The 12,248-nt window shown below is 38.3% G+C and overlaps 1 protein-coding gene across 4 annotated transcripts in view; it reads left to right on the forward strand.

Moving 5' to 3' along the window:
* The window catches only part of ZFYVE9 (zinc finger FYVE-type containing 9), a 188,201-nt gene that overhangs the window by 13,405 nt on the left and 162,548 nt on the right, over positions 1 to 12,248 (forward strand). Inside the window, exon 2 of one of the 4 annotated variants that reach the window (XM_059922362.1) lies at positions 7,084 to 7,248. The exons of the other annotated variants lie outside the window; for them this stretch is intronic. The gene's annotated coding sequence lies outside the window, so the exon portion shown is untranslated. The remainder of the gene's footprint in view (positions 1 to 7,083; positions 7,249 to 12,248) is intronic. 4 annotated transcript variants of the gene reach the window in all.

Here is a 12,248-nt window from a genome sequence, read left to right on the forward strand (position 1 = left end):
CACCACTTAAATTCTTAGTGATGCTAAGGTCTGTCTCACCAGTGTATTCCTGATGGCCTTGGTGTGTGGTGTGTCTAATCGGCCCTCTTATGGAACATAATTGTCTGGTGGGTCTTCTGACCTCACATAATATATCCACTCCAGCATTCCCCCTTTCCTGAGCCTTTAATCCCATTATCCATTCTCTGCCATAGTAATTTAGGCATTTCAACTTCATTCAGTGTGGGCTGTTTTTTCCAGGCTTCTGGAAGTCACCCTAGCAGTGAGTTACAAAACCGTAAGTCCTTGTCACAGTGGTAATCCCCATATTCTGAGACAGTGGCCTTCCACCTCCCAACCAAACTTTACCTTATTCAGTAATGTTTTGGCCTCCTTGATTAAGTACTCTCAAAATCCAGCACTGTGGGTATCCTCACTGATCTGGCTGGTATATGCTGGCTAATTCTTGCAGCAACTTTGGGGTGTTGTCTCTTTCCTCTCTTTTATCAGGCCCAAGATGTCCTTAACAGGATTAACATTAATTATTATCATGGAACCAGGAGTGGAGGTGGGGGGCAGATCTTGAGGGGAGCTCTTGTTGCCTTGCAGGTGAGAGACCTCTGAAGTGTATTCCTGCACAGCGGGAAGTGCCAACATCATCTCTGCAGACGCTGGGAGTGCAGAGGAGTCTGGAGAATCAAAATCTTTGGGGGCAACCATCTTAGTTGTCCCTACCCCATCTATCAGGCTTCCATGTTTTCCAAACCAGGACCCTGACCTTAGTATAACAAACCTGCCCTGACTGAGCATTCAGCCATCTTTGAAGCATTTCTGCCTTTGACTATCTTTTTCTGCTCTTTCACTGTAAGTGATAAGGACTTGTTTGTGAGCTACCCGAGAGCCCTCTGGCTTTCACACTTAGTTTCCAATTGTTAGCTGCCCTTTCTAGGGAGTCTGTACAACTAACAGCCAGCCATTCCATTGTTCTTATTTGTATTGTTCCCCTTACACTTTTCAGACATCACAGTCATTACACCACACGGCATGTTCCGCTTCGTTTTTTTTTTTAAATTAATTAATTAATTAATTAATTAATTAATTATTGGCTGAGTTGAGTCTTTGTTGCTGCGCATGGGCTTTCTCTAGTTGCAGCGAGCGGGGGGCTACTCTTCGTTGCGGTGCATGGGCTTCTCATTGCTGTGGCTTCTCTTGTTGCAGAGCACGGGCTCTAAGCGTGCGGGCTTCAGTAGCTGTGGCTTGTGAGCTCTAGAGCGCAGGCTCAGTAGTTGTGGCGAACGGGCTTAGTTGCTCCACGACATGTGGGATCTTCCCGGACCAGGGCTCGAACCCGTGTCCCCTGCATTGGCAGGCGGATTCTTAACCACTGCGCCACCAGGGAAGCCCGCGTGTTCCTCTTTGGAAGCATTATCCCAAGAAAGTTTTAGCACTTTTCCCAAGAAGGTTTTAGCATTTGGGCTACCATCTTGTTGCCCGGGGCTGTCTGTGCCTCACATACCACCCAGGATGAGATCCTATTGCCGGTGGGACAGTAAGTGATCTAGTTTCCAAACCCCATTCTTACTTTCTGCTTTCTCAGTCCATTTCTGGTACCCCCTGTGCCAATTTGAGTTCTTCTGGAAGCCGATGTCAAGACAGAGTTAGGAATACAAGAGTTATAAGGGGGAGGGGGAGGATTCCAATGAAAGGAAAGGAGAGGAAACAGAATTGGCAGGGAGAGCCTCAGAGTGTGATTCAGATCTGACAGAGTCTCAGACTCAATGAGGGCTCCAGAGCAAAAATTCTTCATTTAGAGGGTCCTGTATTTGACAGAAATGGCCAGGCCTTAGTGCCGTGATATGATCAGCTGCCCAGGAAGAGAGTAGTAGTCTCAGCTTGAGAGCTAGGGATCCTGAAGAGACTATAGCTGGAGGCTGCCAGCTGACTTCTAGGCTATGCTATCAATTATTGGAGGGTTGGAAGCATATCTTGTATTTAACCTATATCCTCGTTGAATCTTCTTGTGCTATTCATGCTCTTTTTAATTCCCTCTTTTCTTTTAAGTACGTTCCATGGAAAAAGTGGCTAGTTGAGTTTGCATATCCAATGATTGTGCAAATGCCTTCTTAAGACAACCGTCACACTTTGGCATGCAGCAGAAGTGCCTTATTTGTACTTCCCATTTTTTCACACAGATCATTAAAAAGACATTTACTCAAGAGTTCAGGTTTAACAAAATTAATAATTTTTATTGCTTCATCGATGAAGTGAAACTGGCATTTTTTTAAAACTGAGAGTGCATGGCAGTGAAGAATATGACTACTAATAAAATTTGGTGTTGCCGCCTTGATTCGTGCTAAAGTGCAGACAGTTCTACACACCACTGCTTTTGCACTGTGCAAATATGTCCATCAGTACAAATGTCAATACAGTGAAAAAGGCATACTAAGCTGTTATATCTTAGTGTTATTATGAAAAAGTGTTTTTTTAATTGAGATGTAATTCAGATATAACAATTTCAGGTGTACAACATAATGACTCAATATATGTATGAAAATAGTTTTGACCTCATATACTTCCTGGAAAATCTTGGGGATCTCCTCGAGTCTGTGGACCACACTTTAACAACCACTTAGAGTAGTCTAAACTCATTCCATTTTGTGCTTGGATGCTTTCAAGCAGCCTGAACTTTACTTTATAAGATTACCTAGCTTGTTTTTAAACTTTCATAACAGCCTGGTTAGATAAGCTCTATTGAGTGTTTAACTGACTTAATCATTAAAAATGTTTTGATATTGCTTAGTCTGCACCCTTCCTTGTTTTTAATCCGAATGCTTTACTGCTTGCTCATACCTATTAACTCTACCCTGATGATTTAAAAAAAAAATAGTTTTAAGGTTTGCACTCCATACTTAACTCTGAACAAATCTCTTAAAAAAGTGCAGCAGTTGATCTTTTGACATTTAAATCCTGTGAGATTCTAGCAACAAAAATCCTTGTTTCTCTAGCTCCTTTGGGAAAAGGTAAATAAATTTAGGATTGGTGAAATATTTTTAGCAGACTCGTGAAATGAAAGCAAGTAGAAGTTTAGTTGTATTGTAGTATTTGCATTTTGTCACCATATCATACAGTGGTTTCTGTGAAATTTGGGGCTGCTTTAAGAGTGAGATGGGACTGCTTTCATTTAGTATAGTTCTTATTTAAGGGGACTATTAAAATCTCTCATAAGTGGAATTTGAAAATAGAAACAAATTAAGCTTGTGTTACATATTAGATTCCTGAATAGCAAATCCTAGATGGGTTATCAGGATTCTTTTAGTATACTGAAATTTTATTTTATTGATTTTTATTGGAAATAATTGGCAGTTGGTCAGCCTTCATCTGATTCGTGCATAAACCTCACCTACTACTCTTCCACTCACTTAATCTTCTCTTTGTCCTTCCTCTTCCCTCTTCTTGGAACTCTTTTCCCCTAGATATTTGTAGAGTTGCTTCCTGACATTTAGGTCTTGACAAAAATTCATTTTCTCAGTGAGACTTTCTCTATGTATAAAACTGTAACCCCCAATCTTTCCTTTTCTTCTTAAATTTTTCTCCTTAACATGTATCATCTAGTTTACCATATAAGTATTTTACATGATTATGTTGTTTATTCTCCATTTCCACCCATTAAAATGTAAGCTCCACAAGGGCCAAGGTTTTGCCTATTTACTTGCAGCTTTATCCCCAGTGCTTAGACTTGTGCCAAGAACATAGCAGGTGCCCAAATGTTGGTTAAATGAATATTTATATCATATAAATATGAATTATACGTAGATTTTGATTGTAATTATATTTGTTGTAATGAGATTTGACCGAAAATCTTGCTCTTATGAAGTCTTTGTATCCTAGCTCCCTCTCCTCTTGTTCTCATTTTGATCTCAGTCTATAGCAAGCTCTTATATATGTGTGTCTATATCTATGTATATTGTTTAAAAAGATTTTTTTTTTTAATAAATTTATTTATTTATTTATTTATTTTTGGCTGTGTTGGGTCTTCATTTCTGTGGAGGGCTTTCTCTAGTTGCAGCAAGCGGGGCCACTCTTCATCGGGGTGCGCGGGCCTCTCACTGTCGCGGCCTCTCTTGTTGCGGAGCACAGGCTCCAGACGCGCAGGCTCAGTAGTTGTGGCTCATGGGCCTAGTTGCTCCGCGGCATGTGGGATCTTCCCAGACCAGGGCTCAAACCCGTGTCCCCTGCATTGGCAGGCAGATTCTCAACCACTGTGCCACCAGGGAAGCCCAAGAATATTTTTTAAAAAATACTTCTTTCCTCTTTTTTTCCAAATCTCCCAAATTTCACGTCTCTTTTAATACTCAGTTCAATGCTTTTCCATGAAGACTTTTCAGATTATTCTAAGCTGTAATGATTTCTGTTTCCTCTAAGTTTTTATAATATATTAATATTTGTACGTCTTTTACATTCTTTTTTGAAGTTTCTTTCTTTCCTTTTTTTTTTGCTGTGCAGCTTGCAGGATCTTAGTTCCCCAACCAGGGATTGAACGCAGTAGTGAAAGCACAGAGTCCTAACCACTGGACCGCCAGGGAATTCCCGCTTTTACATTTGTCATGTAATTTTTCTGATTTCTGACTTGTATTTTGCATTTTTACCTAACTTTTCATGAGTATATGTCTTCCCAATTCTCCACGACATATTCATAAGTTTTTTGAGAAAGGAAAATTATATTTCTTAGTAGTGCCCAGTGAAGTGCTTTACATTCATTCATTTATTTGCTCATTTAACAACAGTTATTGACACATTTACTCTGGCAAGACTGTGCTTAAGTGTTGAAGATAGAAAGAGGAATAAGACATCCTTGCTATCAAAGAATTAAAGGGCTAGTTGGGAAGGCAAATATGTAAATAATTAAATGCGCCAGGTTCAGCGAGGACGATCAGTTCCACCATGGCTTTACTGAAACGGTGATGCTTGTGTTCAATATTGAAAAATTAGTAGGAGTTTGCCAGGAGGATAAAAAAGAGAGGGACAGTTTAAGCAAAGGAAACCTTGGGCACAAACATGTGGAGATATGTGAAACAACGTTTTATTTGGGGAACTGCAAATAGTGTGGTATGGCAGTTTTAAGTGAGGACAGGAGTGGAGGTAGAGACCTAGGCATGGAGCCAGATGATGAAAAGCTTCATATACTATTTAAAAGAGTTAGATTTTTTTTATTTTAAGTAGGGCATGGGGAAACCAGTGAAGAGTTAAAAATGGTAGACCAATTGGTCATTGAGCTTTTAGAACAATTATTTTGGTGTCAGTATAGCAGATGGGTTGGAGGAGGACCAGAATGGATACAGGTATACCACTTGGGAAACTATTGAAATCTAAGCCAGAGATGGTAGTATGAATTAGGGTAATAACATCTGAGATAAAGAAAAAAGGTTGGATGCAGGAGGTATTTAAGACTTAGAAATGTTAGGATTGTTTGGACATAGTTGATGAGGAGAATGGTTCCTAGGTGTCTGGCCTGGGATTATTGAATGTATGGTGAAACCTTTACTTCTGGATGCAGGAGGTATAATAGGTTTTAGGGAGTAGTTAAAGCCACAAAAGTGGATGAAACCATCCAGTGAGAACAAGTAGAGTGAAGACAGAAGAGGTCTGAGAACATAACTGGATAAAAATCATACTTACTAGACACACAGGGGGAAAGCCCACAGAAGGAGACAGAGAAGGAAAATCCATAGAAAGTACTATCAAGTTTTGTAGGAGAAAGGAAAGAGAGGTGTTTTTTTTAATTAATTAATTTTATTTTTGGCTGCGTTGGGTCTTCGTTGCTGCGCACGGGCTTTCTCTAGTTGCGGTGCACGGGCTTCTCACTGGGGTGGCTTCTCCCTGGGTTGGCTTCTCTTGTTGCGGAGCATGGGCTCTAGGCCCACAGGGGGCTTCAGTAGTTGTGGTGCACGGGCTTAGTTGCTCTGTGGCATGTGGGATCTTCCCGGACCAGGGATTGAACCCGTGTCCCCTGCATTGGCAGGCGGATTCTTAACCACTGCGCCACCAGGGAAGCCCCAGAAGAAGAGTTTTAAAAAGGAGTGTTCAGCTGTGTTGGTTCCTCTGGATAGGCTAAGATGAGGCTTTAAAGTGTATATTGGGCTTGGCAATTAGAAAGCATTTAGAGCAGTTTCAGTGGCTTGAAGAGAGAGTGGATCAGTAAATTTTTTTAAAAAAGCACTTGACTGTGAAGGGAAGGTGAAAAGGCAGTAACTAGAGGGGAATGTAGAGTTGAAGGAAAGGTTTTAATGCTTGCTATTAAAAGATTAAAAGATTCCTGTTATTAAAAGATATCTGAAGATATTTATAGACCATTAGAGGAAGAAGTTGAAAAGACAGAGGGCATAGACACTCAGTGCTTGTTGGGATGTAGACTGGTTTCAGAATTAATTGATGTGTGTATTGGGAGATAAATTAATCTACAGTTAGCTAGACTAATGATGAATGTTTAGGATATATTTTTGTTAAAATTTATTAGAGTAGCAACCACCAACAAATAGAACACTCAAAGTCAATTTTAGAAGTCAGAGAGTAGTTAGAGATTTTCTAGGCTAGTTCCTTCATTGGACAGATGAGTGAATTGAGATCTAGGTTAGTACTTTTAAGTTATTTAAGTCTTTTAAGTTATTAATTTTATCTAAAATTAATTAAATTAAGAAGCTTGTGTACTTGAATTTCCTTTTTCAGGACCAGTCTTTTGTTACACATATGCTTGTTTAGATAAAATACTTCCAATTTTTAAGATTTTCTAATTACACATGTGACTTTAAAAAATAACAACAACAAAAGACCAGCCTGGACAAGTCAACATGCGTACTTTAAAAAGAATGACTTATGCAGGAGACTCATGCCTCAGATTCCACATTCACCTCAAATATCTCTTTTGCTCTTTCCTACTTTCTGTCAGCTGAACTAAATGCTGTGTCTCTGTATACCCATCTGTCATGGATTATATTGTATTGTCAGCCCCTCCCCACATTGGGCTGGAAATTTCTTATTTTCAGAGCTCTTAGAATAGCTCTTGAGCATATATAGTAGGTGATCGGTAAATATATTCTTTTTTTTCAGGGGCTATGCCACGCAGCTTGTGGAATCTTAGTTCTCTGACCAGGAATCAAACCTGGGGCCTTGGCGCCGAAAGCACGGAGCCCTAACCACTGGACTGCCAGGGAATTCCTAAATATGTTCTTGAGTAGATATATGCTTGGATGAATTCATAGACTGGACAAAAAGGTAGACTTTCCTTCTGTTCATGCATGAATTTGCCAGTGTCCAAGGCAAGGAAATGTCCTAAACCTGCAGAGGTACCACTCTCACTCTGGATAAGTTTCAGCAGTCTTTGAATTTATGAGCTTTATTTTCAGTGTTTAGGTGTAGTAGTAGTAGTCTCCCTGCCTGCCACCCGCTTGAAGCTTCATAATCACATGTATTTGTTGAGTTGTCTGCCCTCAGCCTCCATATTTATAATATTGGATGTTTCAAAGATATAATTGATGTAAACCAGTGTCTTCCTTACCAGTTATGAGTTGTCTTTTATTGTGAAGATTAGCCAGAAAATGTGTTTAAGTTTTTGAAAATTGTGAACATACTTTTAGAATTCCTTTATTGTTAGGTGCTTTCCCTCTTCTGTTATTCTTTCAGCTTTGTCTTTAATACAAGCTTGTCAGAGCTTTTCCTTTTATAAAAATAATTTTTAAAAGACAGTTAAAGTAGGGGTGGATGGGGCTGTAGACAGGACATCATGGAGTTTTATAAACTCATGCAACTGTTAGGTAACTTAATACAGTTTTTATCCTTGGGACTATACCTTTCTAGCTGGCAACTTTAAATTAGATTATTTCATGTTTCTGGTTGTCCTTTTGGTGTTTCTTTAATGACAAGTGTGGATGCCTCCCTAGGGTTTCTTATTTTAGATTGCTTAGGGTGGTGTTGGAGAAAGTGTTACTTTTGCTCAAATATTTTTTTGTAGTATTTTAAAAGTAATATTAAACAGGTCAACATGACATTTTTGTGGCTTAACTACTTTCAAAGCTTTAAGGAAAATAATTTTGAAGTCAGCTTTTTCAGATTTATTTATTTATTTATTTTTGTCCTGCTCAAAACCAAAATTCTTTCTTTGCTGTCTAGGAGGATTATGACTGATAATGATCCTTTAGATTTAAAAAGTTACTAATGTTCAGTATAAAAGAATTGATAAAAAGCTTTGTAAATCCATTGATATACTATTTTTTGTTTTGGGGAGTAGAACCTTTTAGGTCTGTCCCTCTAGTACAGCACCACATGCCCATTCCCAGATTTATCCTCTTCCTAAGAAGTGTTTGATATTTTAATCATCTACTTGTCCAGCCTTTTCATTTAGGAGGTAATAATTGTACCTTACAGAGTGCTTTCTCTTTTGATTTTCATAGCAATCAAGTAAAGGGTTAGGGCAGATAATTTTATTATCCCCATTTAGGAGGAATTAAAAAACAGGTAAAAAGAAGTTAAACAACTTTTATAATGTCACACTATGCTAAAAGATTGTAAATTCACATGGAGAGCCTTATTTTGACAAAATTGTCAGTGCTTAGTGTAGGTACTTTTCATGAAATTACAAGCTGGGAAATGTTCAGGAATGTCTAAAATTCCTTTGCTTAGCTTTGTTAGACAATTCATATTAGTCCCTGATAAATCAAACAAATAAAATATACTATTTATTGAGTTAGAAGTTTTAATATAGAGCTTTGCTAAACACTTCAAAATCCTTTGTTAAAAATAAAATTGCTTAGTTTCTTCAGCATTTATCATAGTTGGCATTTGATGAATGTTTTGAAGAATATGATTTGATTAAAAATAATAGATTTGAAGAAAAAAAATAATAGATTTGTAGTTTTGTACAAAAATAGTTTTGTAGCCCTTAAAATGAATTTGTTGTGAGAGTACTGGTTGTTAATTTTCCCATTTTATAATTGAAGATTCATTACAGTGGCCGAGTACAATTGTACAATGTACAATTGATGGACATGGCCGAGCATGCATGTTAAGATCAGGCAGATTAGAAATAATAGTTATTTCTAGTTTTATTTAAAAAATAACTTTATTGAGTTATAATGCACATACCATAAAATTCACCTATTTAAAGTATACAATTCAGTGGTGAGAGTTGTACAACTATCACCACTATCTAGTTTTAGAGCAATTTCATCACCCCCATAGAAACTCCTTTCTGATTAGCACCCATTCCCTGTTTCCTTTCATCACCCTTCCTCGGTCCCTGGTAACCACTAATCTGTTTTTTGTCTCTATGGATTTCTCTATTCTGGATATTTCATATAAGTGGCATCTGGCTTCTTTCACTTAGCAAAATATTTTAAAGGTTCATCCATGTTTGTAACATGTATCAATACTTCATTTCTTTTTATTACTGAATAATACTTTATTGCATATACCACATTTTATTTATCCATTCATCAGTTAATGGACATTTGGCTTGTTAACACTTTTTGATTATTGTACACAGCGCTGCTATGAACAGTTGTGTATAAATTTTTATGTAGGCATATTCTCTTGAGTGTTTACCTAGGAGTGAAATTGTTGGGTCATATGGTTATCTCTATGTTCACCTTTTTGAGGAACTGCCAAACTGGTTTACAAAGCTGCTGTACCACTTTACTTTCCTGTCCAGTGTATCAGGGTTCCAATTCCTTCATCTCATTAACACTTGCTATTGTTTTGTTTTTTGGATTCTAGCCATCCTAGGCGTTGTGAAGTGATAATCTCATTGTCATTTTGATTTGCATTTCCCTAGTGACTAATGACTTGAGCATCTTTTCATGTGCTTGTTGTCTATTTGCATATCTACTTTGGAGAAATGTCTTTTCAAATTCTTTGCCTATTTTTAACTGGGTTATTTGTCTTTCTTATTTTTGATTGTAAGAATTAAAAAAAATATGTATCCTATATGTAGGGACTTCCCTGATGGTCCAGTGGTTAAGATTTCACTCTCCCAGTGCAGAGGGCATGGGTTTGATCCCTGGTCAGGAATATCGGGCATGCCATGTGGCATGGCCAAAAAAAAAAAAAAAAGATATATACACACAGACACACACATCCTATATATCTTTATATATTCTATAAGTCTCTTATCAGATATGATTTACAAATATTTTCTCCCATTCTGTGGCTGTCTTTTCACTTTCATGATGGTATTCTTTGAGGCACAAAAGTTTTAAATTTTGTTGAAGATTTAATCTAGTATTTTCTTTTGTTACTTGTTCTTTTGGTGTCATATTTAAGAAATCATTGTTTAATCCAAGGCCACAAAGATTTGCTTTTATGTTTTCTTTTAAGAGTTTTAGCTCTTGCATTTAGGTTTAGGGTTTGTCATAGATGGCATTTATCAGGTTGCGGAAGTTCCCTTATGTCCCTAGTTTGTTAGGTGTTTTTATCATTGATGCCGAAAACTTGGCCTCTGTGCACTGGTGCTGAATTGAATCTCAGAGACAGAGTTTTGGGTGAAGTAGAAAAGAATAGCTTTATTGCTTTGCCAGGCAAAGTGGGACACGGCAGACTCCTGCCCTCGAAAACTGTGTCCCCCAACCCGGGAGGATTTGGTGAGGAGTTTTATAGCAATAGTTCAAAGGTGGGGTTTCTGATAAGATTAGGGTGTGTGCAAGGGCTACATTCCTTTAATCTGGTCTCAGTAATCTTTTGATGAGTTTCTCTGGTTCCTTTAATCTGGCCTCAGGTGGTCTTCTCTGGAATGAAGAATGCCTGACATCTTCCTTTTGTTAGGGGTTTTAGTTCTATGAAGAGCTTAAAGATATTGTTGTGTGTATCCCTTGAGGCAGAACCAGGACCCTGCCCCAAGGCAGCACTACTGTGTCTTGGCTGCTCCTCCCTTGTCTCTGCATCCCCTCCCTTCCCTGATGAGCAACTGTTTGAATCTGCCCTTTGGAACTCAGGGAAGGTCAAGGAGGCTGGAGTCTGTGCCCTACAAACAAGGAATGGGGGACATGGAAAGGCTTCTGTGCCCAGGAGCCCCACATGCTCCTGCTCAGTTTCATCATGAAAGGGTGTTGGATTTTGTCAAATACTCTATTTGTCAAATGTGTGTATTGAGAAGAAAATGTAATTTTTGTCCTTTTATTAATATAGTGTATTACATTGATCAATTTTTATATATTAAACCAATGTGAACGAGTGGAATAAATGTCACTTGTTCATAGTGTATAATCCTTTTTATATGTTGCTGGATTTGGTTTGCTAGTATTTGGTTGAGGATTTTTCATGTACTATATTCATAAGGGATATTGGTCTGTAGTTTGTTTTTTTTCTTTATAATTTTCCCTCTCACCCTGTCTTTGTGTCTCCTTCATTTTTTCATGCATTCTTCCGAAAATCATGTGTGCCTATTTATCTATCTTGGTATAAGAATCCCTTTTTCTAAAGGAACTCCTTTATTTATTTATTTATTTATTTATTTATTTATTTATTTTTTAATTTTTTGGCTGTGTTGGGCCTTCGTTTCTGTGCGAGGGCTTTCTCCAGTTGCAGCAAGCGGGGGCCACTCCTTATCGCGGTGTGCGGGCCTCTCCCATCGTGGCCTCTCCCCTTGTGGAGCACAGGCTCCAGACGCGCAGGCTCAGCAGTTGTGGCTCACGGGCCCAGCTGCTCTGCAGCACGTGGGATCCTCCCAGACCGCGCTCAAACCCGTGTCCCCTGCATTGGCAGGCAGATTCTCAACCACTGTGCCACCAGGGAAGCCCTGGTCTGTAGTTTTCTTGGGATGTCTTTGATTTGGTATTAGGATAATATTGACCTCATAGAATGAATTGGGAGTTGTTCTCTTCTGGGGAAAGATTGGTATTAATTTGCTTTTAAAATATTTGGTAGAAGTCATTGGTGAAACTCCCTGGCCTTGGGTAGGAAGTTTTAAAATTTAATTTGTGGGAAGTTTTGAAATTAATAATTCAGTCTCATCAACTAATTTATAGGTCTGTTCAGAGTCTCTGTTTCTTTTTGAGTCAGTTTTGGTAGTTTGTTTCTACGAATTTCTCCATTTCATCTAGATTGTCTAATTTGTTGGTGTACATTGTTCATAGTATTCTCTTACAATCCTTTTTATTTCTGTAAGGTCAGTAGTCATGTCCCCACTTTCATTTCTGATTTTAGTAACTTTAGTCTTCTCTCTTTTTCTTGGTCAGTCTAGCTAAAGATTTGTCAATTTTGGCCATCTTTTGAAAGAACCAACT

The sequence above is a fragment of the Balaenoptera ricei genome, chromosome 1 (genome assembly GCF_028023285.1).
Source record: "Balaenoptera ricei isolate mBalRic1 chromosome 1, mBalRic1.hap2, whole genome shotgun sequence".
NCBI classification, from domain to species: domain Eukaryota; kingdom Metazoa; phylum Chordata; class Mammalia; order Artiodactyla; family Balaenopteridae; genus Balaenoptera; species Balaenoptera ricei.